Source organism: Leucopleurus acutus (genome assembly GCF_964270905.1).
Source record: "Leucopleurus acutus genome assembly, chromosome: 5".
Lineage (NCBI taxonomy): Eukaryota > Metazoa > Chordata > Mammalia > Artiodactyla > Delphinidae > Leucopleurus > Leucopleurus acutus.
In genome coordinates, this window is record NC_139147.1 from 93,895,150 (window position 1) to 93,908,495 (window position 13,346).

General features: G+C 40.9%; 1 protein-coding gene across 1 annotated transcript in view; it reads left to right on the plus strand.

Moving 5' to 3' along the window:
• Window positions 1–13,346, plus strand: part of SPATA16 (spermatogenesis associated 16) — a gene marked incomplete at its 3' end in the record, with an annotated part of 224,424 nt that overhangs the window by 122,217 nt on the left and 88,861 nt on the right. The window lies entirely within an intron of this gene.

A 13,346-nucleotide genomic window follows, 5' to 3' on the forward strand; every position in this document is an offset into this window, starting at 1 on the left:
ACTTCACTCTGTATGACAGTCTCTAGGTCCATCCACGTCTCTGCAAATTTCATTCCTTTTTATGGCTAAGTAATATTCCATTGTATATATGTACCACATATTCTTTATCCATTCCTCTGTCGATGGACATTTAGGTTGCTTCCATGTCCTGGCTATTGTAAAGTGTGCTGCAATGACCATTAGGGTGCATGTATCTTTTTGAATTCTGGTTTTCTCAGGGTATATGCCCAGGAGTCGGATTGCTGTCATGCAGCTCAATAGCAAACAAACAAGCAACCCAATCAAAAAAATGGGAGGAAGACCTAAATAGACATTTCTCCAAAGAAGACATACATGGCCAACACACACATGAAAAGATGCTCAACATCACTAATTATTAGAGAAATGCAAATCAAAACTACAATGAGGTATCACCTCACACTGGTCAGAACGGCCATCATCAAAAAATCTACAAACAGTAAATGCTGGAGAGGGTATGGAGAAAAGGGAACCCTCCTACACAGTTGGTGGGAATGTAAATTGATATAACCACTATGGAGAACAGTATGGAGGTTCCCTAAAAATCTATTCTCTTCCTTCTACTGACTGTTTCTCTTTTGAAGATCCTAGTTCTTATATATCTCTCATTGCTAGTCATGCACTTTTTGGCCTGGGTCACACCTCAACTGTCTGTAAAAGTTGACTGCCCAGCCTGGTCCATACAGAAAGAGGACCAAAGGGGATCAGAATCACCAAGACCTGCCCTTTCACCAGGAGGCACGTCCAAAACTCATTTTCTCTTAGAAGTGGAATGGATGAGACCATCACACTTTATTTACAATGGGTGAGAGCACTGCACTTTTCCAGCTACTCAGATATAAACTCTATGATCAACATCTTGGTGTGTCCTTCCTGCCCCCTGCCACCCATCATCAGCCACAGTGCCTTTCACAAACCGAGTGGTCAACAGCTTTTGTTTGAATGAATGAGTAGATAAATGAGGTGATAGCTATGCCTAGAGACAGGAGAATAAGAGCTTTTCTACCCTCCTCTACCTGCACAGAAATATCCAAAGGAGCAAGCAAATATCCTAGCATGTGTGCCATAGTTTGCTTCCCCAATGCACATTTTTTTCCTGAAGGAATAGATCTCAAAATATTTAACGTAATTCAGCGGAAAAGTTGGTTTCACATGTAGAATCCCATTTTAACTTCAACAGCACATATGTGCCTCCCTTCATTTAACAAAATCATTAGCAAATAGTTACTGACCACCTACTATGTGCCAGTCACTGTTCTAGATGCCTGGGGATATGGTAGTGAGCAAACTTTCAAAAGTCTCTGTCCTTATGGATAGTTCAACTCATTCATTTGATAATCGTGTAGCAAGTCTCTGGTGAATTCATAATGACGAATGAGATGTGATCCCTGCCCTCCTCAAAACTGTACTATATCAGAGATGCCTTTAAAGAATACCAATAGCGGGCTTCCCTGGTGGCGCAGTGGTTGAGAGTCCGCCTGCCGATGCAGGGGACACAGCTTGGTGCCCCGGTCCGGGAAGATCCCACATGCCGCGGAGCGGTTGGGCCTGTGAGCATGGCCGCTGAGCCTGCGCGTCCGGAGCCTGTGCTCTGCAACGGGAGAGGCCACAACAGTGAGAGGCCCGCGTACCGCAAAAATAAATAAATAAATAAATACCAATAGCTAACTCACAACGGATAGTTGAAGGGCTCTAAGAAAAGCAAAGTGTTATGACAGGGTGGAAGACAAGAATAAAGAATATTTAAATGCAGTAACGGTTAAAGTAGGCTGCACGAAGAAAGTGGCACCCTCATTGCACTCTCACAAAACTATACTACCTATATTAGTTATAAGGTTCTGTACGTTTTTCAAGTGCAAGAAATGACTTTACTGATAATGAGAAAATCAATACACTTTTGAAGCAGTCTCAATAAGCCTGTTTGGATATAAGCTCCTCAGTGAAGCAATGTGTATTTCATTTTCCTAAATACCAGTGTTAGTGCCTGGGCAGAATAAGAATTTGCAAATTGAGTGCTTCCCAAGTATCAGGCACTGCTCAATGTACATTACATATAATGGCGCATTTTAATCCTCCTGACAATCCTATGAAGTTGGCAACTGTTATTACCTGCACGGTAATATGAGGAAACTGAGGCACAAAGAGATTAAGTCACTTGTCCAAAGTTATACAGAGAACAAACGGCAGAGCTGAGATTCAAACAAAGGCAGTCCAGCTCCCACATCTGAGTTCTCAATCCCTGCACTGGATTGCCTCTCCCTTAATCTGATGAAAATAATTTCTTCAAAGTTATCAGTGAAGATAATGTCTTCATCTTCAGAAAAGACACAAATGTACAAGACCATTCAATACTGCAACCAAAAGAAGTGACTAATGTGTCATTTTTTTGGTACTTTAAGTCATTGAGGGAAACATTTTGGGCACAGGAGATTTTTTGATGCCTCACAAATTATCTACTTATTTTGAGATGTACCGCTGCCTTGAAAAAATTATATGCTTGAATGAAGGAAGGTATTGAGAAAGGGAGAAACTGAATCCTATAGGACTGACCCGAGGCCAGGGGGAGGTGGGTTTCATCGCGGGGGATCTTTGGTGGCCAAACTACAAACAGAATACAGTGGAAGGAAAGAAAAGAGATGCCAGAACAGAGGCATGAACTATTTAAAGGGCTCTAGAAAAGTGCAGAAAGCAAATCTGAACACATCATAATTCTGCCTAATGTCCTCACTGAATACATATCATGCATAAAAATCAGCAAATGCTTTTATGTTACTTGTATAACCTTCTGCTGTCTTGGAAGAATGCGCCAGTCTTCCACCAGTGAGCTGTTAACACTTGGAGAACAGATTCTTTATTGTATCTTGATGAGATTTTCACAAATAGGTTTTGTTTTTAGTAATGGTGTTTTGTTAAGGTGGTTCTTCTATTTGGATTAAATTGAGAATGCTACCCATAAAATTGTTTTTAAAGATCCATTCTCCTTGGGTCACAAGGGTCCTGTGTAGCAATTTCGACCGTATAAAGATGTTCCCCAGGTATAAGCTACCCCTCTCCGAGCTCTACATTCAACTCGTTCTGACCTTTCACACCATTCCTATCCTTTCAGTACAGAAACCAAGCTTGCCTGAGTTGGGAGCATCGGATTCAACCTGCGACCCTCACCATCACCACATTCACCCTCTGGTTGACAACACTAATGTTACTAACAATGATATCAACCTAAAATGTGTAGGTTTCATTTCATAGATTTCAAACCGTTTTACAAATATTATTACCTTTACACGCACACACACACACCCTTCCAGAATATAGGTATTATTAAAAATCATCTTCATTCTAGAAATGGACCACAGAATGTTAGGAGGAAGACTTGGATTAAGTGACTTGTCCAAGGTCAAGCATGTTCTTAAAGAGTAAGAGGCATGACCCCATGACCTGGGTTCAGCCTTCACATAGGACCACACACGCAACATTCCCCCTTTCCTTTTCTCCCTATTTGGTGCTTAGGCTATTACACCTGAGGGAACATTTTCTAAGACGAACACGCTCTTCCACCACTGGGCAGATTTCTTCTGGCTTTGGAGCCAAAAAATTACCCTGCTCAAGATCGGTAAGGAAAAATGCTCTTGATAATGTAGTCTCGACTAAGAAATGTTATGAAGTAAAAGACAACCTTAAAAAATTGAAAACCTGTTCCATCAACCTTTTCTAAAAAAAAAAAAATGTATTTATTTATTTATTTTTGGCTGTGTTGGGTCTTCGTTGCTGCGCGGGCTTTCTCTAGTTGCTGCGAGCGGGGGCTACTCTTTGTTGCGGTGCGCGGGCTTCTCGTCGCAGTGGCTTCTCTTGTTGTGGAGCATGGGCTCTAGGCACAGGGGCTTCAGTAGTTGTGGCTCACGGGCTCTAGAGCACAGGCTCAGTAGTTGTGGCACAAGGGCTTAGTTGCTCCACGGCATGTGGGATCTTCCCAGACCAGGGCTCAAATCCGTGTCCCCTGCATTGGCAGGCGTATTCTTAACCACTGTGCCACCAGGGAAGTCAACAGTTTGGCAAGAAATTAGCATCAAGGAACTCCAACAAAAGTTAATAAAGTCTTGTAAAAGATACACAAGAAAAGAATGGCATTGTGGAAATAGTACATCACCAGAGTTAAGAGGCCAAATTTTGATGACAAATATATCTGTTTCAATTCTGACCCTTTCACTGCTTTTTTGGAACACTAGTCTCCTCAATTTGAGGAACCTCAGTTTCCTCATTTCATAGCTTGGTTCTAAGAATTCAATGAGATGTAAAAGCAATTACTATGTACATGGTAAGCACTCAAGAAATATTGGTTGCTGTTACAAATAATGATACTATTACTGTTGTTGCATGTAATGGTTATCAACTGAGAATCTAGAGACAGGCAATATTTGAAATTCCAGGCTAGTAGGCAGACAGTGAACTTCAGGAAAAACTCTCATCCATTACTGGACAGTCTTGCAGGAGCAAGCGTGGCTAGAACTCCACAATAACCACATCTGGAATGATAATCAAGGTAGGAACATATTAATTAGATTTGGTCTGCAAAAGGTAGAGACTTGGTCTCGGGGACAACTTTCAAAGAATTAAGCAATTAGTTACAGAGGCAGACTTGTTACAAAGGTCCAGAGATGAAACTATAACTTCTTCAATGTCCACCAGCTACTGAAATGCACGAACCCACAGCATTATAGGAGCTGGGCCTCCTGCTGAACCACGGATGACTTAGGGGTAGTGGAGTGGGCGAGAGGATGACCAGGGCAAAGCACAAACAAAAGCAGATATAAATTACTGAGCACTGTATTCGTCAGGTTCTCCAGCGACACAGAACCAAGAGGAGATAAATATACAGAGAATTGGCTTATGCATTTAGGGGGGCTGAGGAGTTCTATGAACTGTAGCTGGCAAGCTGAAGACTCAGGAGAGCCAGGGCTACAGTTGTAGTCTGAGTCTAAAGGCCTAAGAACCCAGAGAGCCGATGATGTACATTCCAATCCAAGTGTGCGTCCAAAGGCAGGAGAAGACCTGTCTCAGCTTGAAGACAATCAGAAAGTGAATTCTCCTTTACTCAGCCTTTTTTGTTCTATTCAGGCCTTCCACAAGTCAGATGAACCACCACCACTCTGGGGAGAGCAATCTGCTTTACTCAGTCTACAGATTTAAATATTAATCTCACCCCCAAACACCCTCACAGAAGCGCCTAGAATAATATTTAATCAAATATCTGGGCACACCGTAGTCCAGTCAAGTTGATACTTAAAATTAACCCCACAAGCACCTACTATTTACCAGGTACTGTAAGAGGCACTAGAATGGTAGTTCCCTGTGGTTTAGTCTAGAGCTGCTTCCAGTGCTGATGGAGATGTTCTGTGTCATTCAACATAGCAGCCACTAGCCACATGTGGTTATTGAGCACTTGAAATGTGCCTGTGTACCTGAGACACTGAATTTTAAATTTTAATTTTAACTCATTTAGATATAAATAGCCACATATGGCTTAGTGGCTACCATATCAGGTAATACGGGTCTAGGGAAAGAGGGTAATAAACAAGTAAACCAACAAGTAAGTTACACCATGTGAGACTTATGCAGGAAAAGGATAAGGTTCTGGCTGAGGTAGGGCAGAACTTGTTTAGATAAAATGGTCAGAGTAGGCCCCCCTGAAGAGGTTATCGATGTTTAAGCTAAAGCCTAAAGGCCTAACTCTTGAGAAGAAGCAGCCAGATGAATAACTGAGGAAACAGAGTCCAGGCAGAAGGAACCACACGCACAAACGTCCCAAGGTAGGAAACTCTGTATTTGCTTTGAGCAACTGAGTAAGCCACACTTGACTGGAGGATGATGGAAAATGTGTTGAAGAGGAAAACAAGAACAGCCTATTACAAGAGTGGGAGGCCACCATAGGAGCTTGGGTTTTATTGAGGTAATTTACAGTTACATTTTTTAAAGATCATTGTGGCTGACTGCTGCGTGGAAAATATATGAGCCTGCAAAAAGATGCATCGTGTGTGTGTGTGTGTGTGTGTGTGTGTGTGTGTGTGTGTGTGTGTGTGTGGTTGCTTGAGTGAATCTGCTAGTTTGGCTCTCCTCCCAAACAGAATATAATCTTTTTAATACTAGTGTGTATTTGTATTCAAAAGGAATATGCACTTTGCATCAATGTTAATTTATGTGAAAGTAATGGCATGTATATACATACACTCTTGAGCTTTTTGAAGTACAAAAAGAAGGAAACAACATGTTAAATATGTTGAAAATAAAGAAGAATTCTGTAGTTAAAACTATCCAGTAGGGCTTCCCTGGTGGCGCAGTGGTTGAGAGTCCGCCTGCCCATGCAGGGAACACGGGTTCGTGCCCCGGTCCGGGAAGATCCCACATGCCGCGGAGCGGCTGGGCCCGTGAGCCATGGCCGCTGAGCCTGCGCGTCCGGAGCCTGTGCTCCGCAACGCGAGAGGCCACAGCGGTGAGAGGCCCGCGTACCGCAAAAACAAAAAAAACCCAAAACTATCCAATAGATACATTTCTAAGAAGTACCCATACCAGTTACATAAATGAAATAGCTGCATACAAACTCCATAAGATTGTCCTTGGACTCTTGAGAGAGGTCAATTTCTGGTTGTAGAAGAAAGAAAAGGAGGAGTTGTTTGAAACAAGTTGAAAAGACAACCATGAAACAGACTAATGTCAAGCAAAGAGGACCCCCACAGAGAAAGATTAAAGCAATTGGAGTTAATTAACCTAGGGAAGAGAAGATTAATAAATTATTGTGAGGATATGTAGAACTGCTATTCAGAGGATAAAGTCTACTTGGGGTTGCAAGTATCACTGGATAGCAAGCTGAAGCCTGCAGACTAAAACTGCAGAAGACGCTGTTTATGGCTGTGAAACTCTGGAATCAGTGAGGAAAGCAGAGTAATACCCTTCCATGAAGGTCTTTAAAACAGAATAGATTCCCTTCATCAGTCTCATTTGAAAGATTTAAGTGTGATCCTGCCCAAAGGCAAGGTGCTGAACCGAATGACTTTTCAAGGTCCTAGCCAGTCAGCCCAATGAGACCACGCAGCTGATGGTGTGCTATGATTTTCTTTTGTTTATCCATATCTTACTGTTTTACACCACCATGTGGCCACACTGAGTAGAAATGCTATAAATTTTGAATCTGAACATAGGCCTTGAGAAATGTCAATAATTCTCATACTTTTAGAATTGCACAGTCTGTTTAGAAATATTCAATGTGTAAAGTCACCTGGCATGAATATCTTTATATTGTACATAGTGACCCTTTTTCAGTATTAATTTGGAAAACAACACTGATACTTATCGTATAAATAATAACATGTCAAATTCTTTTATTGTGTATTTGCTATTTGATAGAAATCGTATTTGATTCACAATAAGCTGAGTCCATGACATAAAAATCTTTTATTTTAGATGCATATATATTTGAAAGCCAGATTCTGACCCTTTTATATGTAACAGATGTATTAAGTAAATGAGACTTCAGAAAAAAATTTTTTAAATGAATTCAAATACAGTATCAAAAGAACGGTAGATTTACTTGCAGAAAAACAATAATTGTTGACACATTTCTACAGACATCATGTTAAAAATAATTTTAGGGCTTCCCTGGTGGCGCAGTGGTTAAGAATCCGCCTGCCAATACAGGGGACACGGGTTTGATCCCTGAGCTGAGTGTTGCATTGGATTCTACATTGGACAAATTAAATTGACAAAGCCCAGTCTGTCCCTCCATTCCCATGTCACCTCTAGTACAAAAGCTTTCTGTTAAATACAGACAGTGAGGTAGACCTAGGGCCAGACTGCTTGTGTTACAATCCTAGTAAACTCTGTAACTCTGTAGGCCTCAGGATTTTTGTAATGAGAATTAAATGTAAATAAATTAAATAAGGCTTCATCACTTAATCAACAAATATTTACTGAGTGACGACTACACTGTATAGTGCCACACTAATAGTGCCAGGCACTATCCTAGGCACTGCAGAGAGAGCAGTGAATCAAACAGACAAAAACCTCTGCCCTCTGGGAGCTTCCATTCCAGCAAAGAGCCAGATAGTAAATATTTTAGGCTTTGTGGGCCATAAGGTCTCTGTCACAATTATTCAACTCTACTACTGTAGCACCAAAGCAGCCACAGGCAAAATGTAAGCAACGCACAAGTGCATGAGCATTGCTATGTTGCATTAAAACTTAATTAGCAAACCCAAGTGGCAGACTAGGTTTGGCCCACAGGCCATGGCTTGCTGACCCCCATAGTAGAGGAAGACAACAATAAACACCACCAAGATGAAAAGTAATAAAATAAACACGATATGGAATGGCGATAAATACTGTGGAAAAAGCAAAAACAAACAATGGTATGGATGGTATTGGAGTGTGTCAGGGTAATCCTTACTGAGAAAATAACACCTGATAAAGACCTGAAGGAGGTGAGCAAGAGAGTCAGGGGGTGTCTAGGGAAAGAACATTCTAGACAGGGACTGTCAGGTGCAAAATCCCAGAGGCAATAGAGTACCTCTTCTTTTTGAGGAAAGCAGGTGGACAGTTTGGAGCAAGTAGGAAATAAGATCAGCGAAGTAATATGTGACCAGATGGCATGAGGCTCAACTGCCGTTTTAAAGACTGGTTTTCACTCTGAGTGAGAGAGAAGCCTTTGCAGTTTTAAGCACAGCAGTGACCTACTCTGGTGCACTAATTTTAATGGGATTGTTCTGTCTGCTGTGTTGAGAATAGACGGAGGGAGAAGCAGGGAGTCCAGTTTGGAGTCTGTTGCAATAATCCCGGTAAGACATGATGGACCAGATGGTAATGCTGGAGGTGGTGAGAAGGGGCAGGATTCTGAAATAGGTCAAAGATAACCTGACCAGAATTTTGTCTTGGATTGGATGGGAAATGTGAGAGAACGAGGGGAATCAATGATGACTCCAAAATGTTTTGCCTGAGAAACTGGATAGATGGAGAAGACTACTAGAGCTTGGGGAAGAGGAAAAAAGGAAGATCAGGGTCTCAGGTATGGAAATACCTATTACGTATCCAAGTAGAGATGTTGAAAAGCAGCTTTTGTAAGAGTCTGCAGATCCAAGAAGAGGATTAAACTCAGGGTATAAATGTGTGAGTTGTCAACCAATGGGTGGTGTCTAAAACCATGAAACTGGTGAGATCACCAAGTGATTAAGTACAGAAAGAAAGAGAATGGGTCCAAGCATTGGGCCCTGGGGAGCTCCAAGTTTAGGAGTCCAGAGAGAAAAGGAGACAACAGCAAAGGAGACTGAAAAGAGCAACCAGTAAGACTGGAAGGAAATCATAAAGAGCAGAGTTGTGGAAGCCCAGTGGGAAGTAGGTACTGGAAGAGAGAACAATCGCATCAGTTACACCTGAGAGTATGTATAAAATGAAGACTGAGAATTGAGCCACTGTGTTTAGGAGTGTGGAGACCATTAGTAGCATTGACAAGAGCAGTTTCAGTGAAGTGGGAGGCATAAGAGCCTTGTTGGAGTGAGTTTTTTTTGAGAGGAGTTTTTGTTCTTTTGTTTGATTGGGTTTTCTCTAAGAGAAAGAATTAAGTTAACTGGAAGGGAAGTGAATCAAGAGAGGTTTGGGGGCTATCTTGTTTTGTTTTAAGGTGGTAGAAAGAACAGCATTTTTGTGTGTTAGTAGAAAAGCCCCAGGAAAAAAGGAGAAATGTGAAGACAGAGCAAGAGGGAAAGAGAGAGAGAGAAAGAGAAAGAGAATTGCTGGAGCAGTTTCCATGGGTGGGCAAGACAGGATGCGATCTGGTGCAGAACTGTGGGTGGGCTGGATTCACATGCTGCATGTAAAGGGCTTATCATGGTACTCACTCAGCACTTAGTAAATCTCAAAACCCACAGATATTAAACTACTAGAGTCTGTCATACAGAGTGAAGTAAGTCAGAAAGAGAAAAACAAATACCATATGCTCACACATATATATGGAATCTAAAGAAAAAAAAAATTGGTTCTGAAGAACCTAGGGGCAGGACAGGAATAAAGATGCAGACATAGAGAATGGACTTGAGGACACGGGGAGGGGGAAGAGTAAGCTGGGACGAAGTGAGAGAGTGGCATGGACATATATACACTATCACATGTAAAACAGATAGCTAGTGGGAAGCAGCCGCATAGCACAGGGAGATCAGCTCCGTGCTCTGTGACCACCTAGAGGGGTGGGATAGGGAGAGTGAGAGGGAGGCTCAAGAGGGAGGGGATATGGGGATATATGTAAATGTATAGCTGATTCACTTTGTTGTACAGCAGAAACTAACACACCATTGTAAAGCAATTTTTCTCCAATAAAGATGTTAAAAAAAAAAAAAAGCATTGGCTAATGTGATCTTACCATTCCAGTGCAGCTACAACATTCAGTAGATTCATGAAAATAAGCTGAATAGAATAAAGATGATGACAGGAGGACATTCAGAAGCAACAGTGAATCACACTGACTAGCATCTAGGATATTGGTCTAAAGGTAAACAAAGATACCTGAAGAAAAGTAAGAAGAGTGATGGGTTACTGTTTCCTTTTGACTCATGAGGTGAGTTAGCCAAAACCAGGATCCCACAGGTACTTGACTCCTTGTAGATACTCTGGGTTAATTAATTATCTTTGCCCTTTCAAAACTCAGCATGATGAAAAACCGCTACTCTTGCCTCACAGATATTGCATGGTATACGTAATGTTATTTCCATGCCCTTTTCCTGTTCTTCCACTAATTTTAACACTGATACATAAATGCTAAGCTGTAGGACAGAACCATGGTAGGGAACCAGACAAAGGAAGGTGGGTGGTAAACGTATAACTGCCATTTCCACTGGGAATAAAATGGGGTTGGAGCAACTACAACCTAAATTGTGTTCCTAATATGAACACAGCTCTGTGCCAGGTACTGGAAGAAATACACTATACTTATGAAAAATATCCCAGCAGACATGCAGCTCTATGAAACCATATTTTGTTATTTAACACAGGTATCTTTTTATGATTATAATAATTGTGCTTCACTGAGGGCAGGTAGCAAATTTCAATGAATCTTAATTCCTCACTTATTTCAATATAAATTTGGAGATGTGTTCCTTGGGAAAAAGACTTGAGCCCCCAGGTGGCATAAAATCATACTTCAGAAAGTAGCAGTTTGGTGGACTTCCCTCATGGCGCAGTGATTAAGAACCCATCTGCCAATGCAGGGGACACAAGTTCAATCCCTGGTCCAGGAAGATCCCACATGCCGCGGAGCAACTAAGCCCGTGCGCCCCAACTACTGAGCCTGCGCTCTAGAGCCTGCAAGCTACAGCTACTGAAGCCCACACGCCTAGAGCCCATGCTCCGCAACAAGAGAAGCCACCGCAATGAGAAGCCCGCGCACCGCAACGAGAAGAGTAGCCCTCGCTCCCCGCAACTAGAGAAAGCTGCAACGAAGACCCAACGCAGCCAATAAATAAATAAATTTTTTTTAAATCATGCAAATAAATAAAATTTAAAGAAAAAGAAAGTAGCAATTTGACAACACATTATAATAGAAAAAGCAACTTTTGGAAAACATTAATAAAACTCCTAATTTTACAATGGTGAACTCAAAACCAACTCACCAAAAGCTTTACAAATGCAGGAAAGCCCTAGAAGCCCACTGTCGTGACCTACCTCCTCATCTCTCACAATTGTTCCAATCCAAGGATGGCAATAACTAATATAATAGAAACAATCGATTCAGATTTTGCTTAACTCAAGATTCTGTGTCTATGATCCAGGATTATCTTTAACAGTTTTTGCATGTTTCAAAATTGTAAAGTTTCTTTCCTGAACTCTGCTCAGTAATTTTAGTACAATATGTATGTTGTCCCTAAAATATTTAAGGAGGCCTGTGACCAGAACGTATAGAAGCTGGCCTCTGACTATTGATTGACAATTACATCAATGCTTGCCACCTGTTGCTCAACCTAATACTTTGTTTATCTTAGAGTTAGGCAAACCATGCCAAATCTGACCCAGCACATATGTTTAGTAAATAAAGTTTTAATAGAACACAATCGCCCTTATTTTTTAACTTACTGTCTACAGCTGCTTCTGAAAGGCAAAGGTGAGTAGTCATGGCCCACAAAGCCTGAAATATTTACTGTCTGGCCCTTTACAGAAAGAGGTTGCTCACCCCTGGTTTAACTAATAGCTGGTGTCCTCATTAAGCAATGTTTGCTTGAGCCATATTTACATATCCAAATGCTGAGGGAAGGAGGAATCAGAGTGCAGAATCAAGTCATCACGTCAGAGGACCCAACTTGTATGAATACAGTGTGCGCTGTCCTTGGCAGTGAGACTTTACATTCTTCCTTGATTTCTTATAAATCCAATTTATAAAATAGATTTCTATTAGGTGACAGGCATCTACATGTCAAGTAGACTTCCTTTTTAGGTTGTCAGGGGAAGAAAATTTTTACAAGTGTTTCAATCAAAATGCAAATATTTGAAATTTACTTTGCCCCTCTCTAGTCTGATTTTTACAACTTGTTTTCTACCCTGTACATGTTCATGCAATATGAAAACCTCCTAGCTCGCTTTATCTTATCATTAAACTAGGGCTTTGAAAAATATAAAAGGATTTCTGAAAGCTAAGTTATTCTTAAATTATTGCCAGTTATTTTGAAATGTCAATGGATAGCTTCTTTCCAATACCACATGTGTAAAAAGAGAAATGCTGAGCTGCGTAATCCTTCAAATGGTGGTATTTTTTCCCATTGTTAACCTTTAGAGTCCTCATTTTTGTCTGTCCTGAGCGAGAATCTAAACATTCTAATTCTTCAGCAGAGTACCATAGTAAGTTTATAGCTGCTCTGCCTTAGACAACATATATATTTACGGAAGGAAAATTTCTAATTCAATTTACAATTATGTCAGGAAACAACACGTATCTTGCAGGCAAAGATAAGAAAAACATTCAGGGTACACAGTGCTAGGTCTGCTTAAATAAATAAACTTTTGGTACTAGTGATTAGGTACACAGGATTATTATATGTCTAATTGGCCAACGTGACAATTTGGAATTACTTCCAGTCACATTTAATTGGATTTGGAACCTCTGGAGAAAAGAAAGGCCTAGCAGAGAAACAGCCATAAAAGTAAACTGTTTTTCCAAAGGGTGCTAAGCAATGAATTAATATCCATTGCACAATAGTTTTTAATATGCCCTCAGCTTAGTAAGACTAATGCAGTGTTCGTACACACTAGATTCCAAAACTAATTCAATTAAACACAAAGGCCGGGGGATGGGGGTGTTTGTTGAA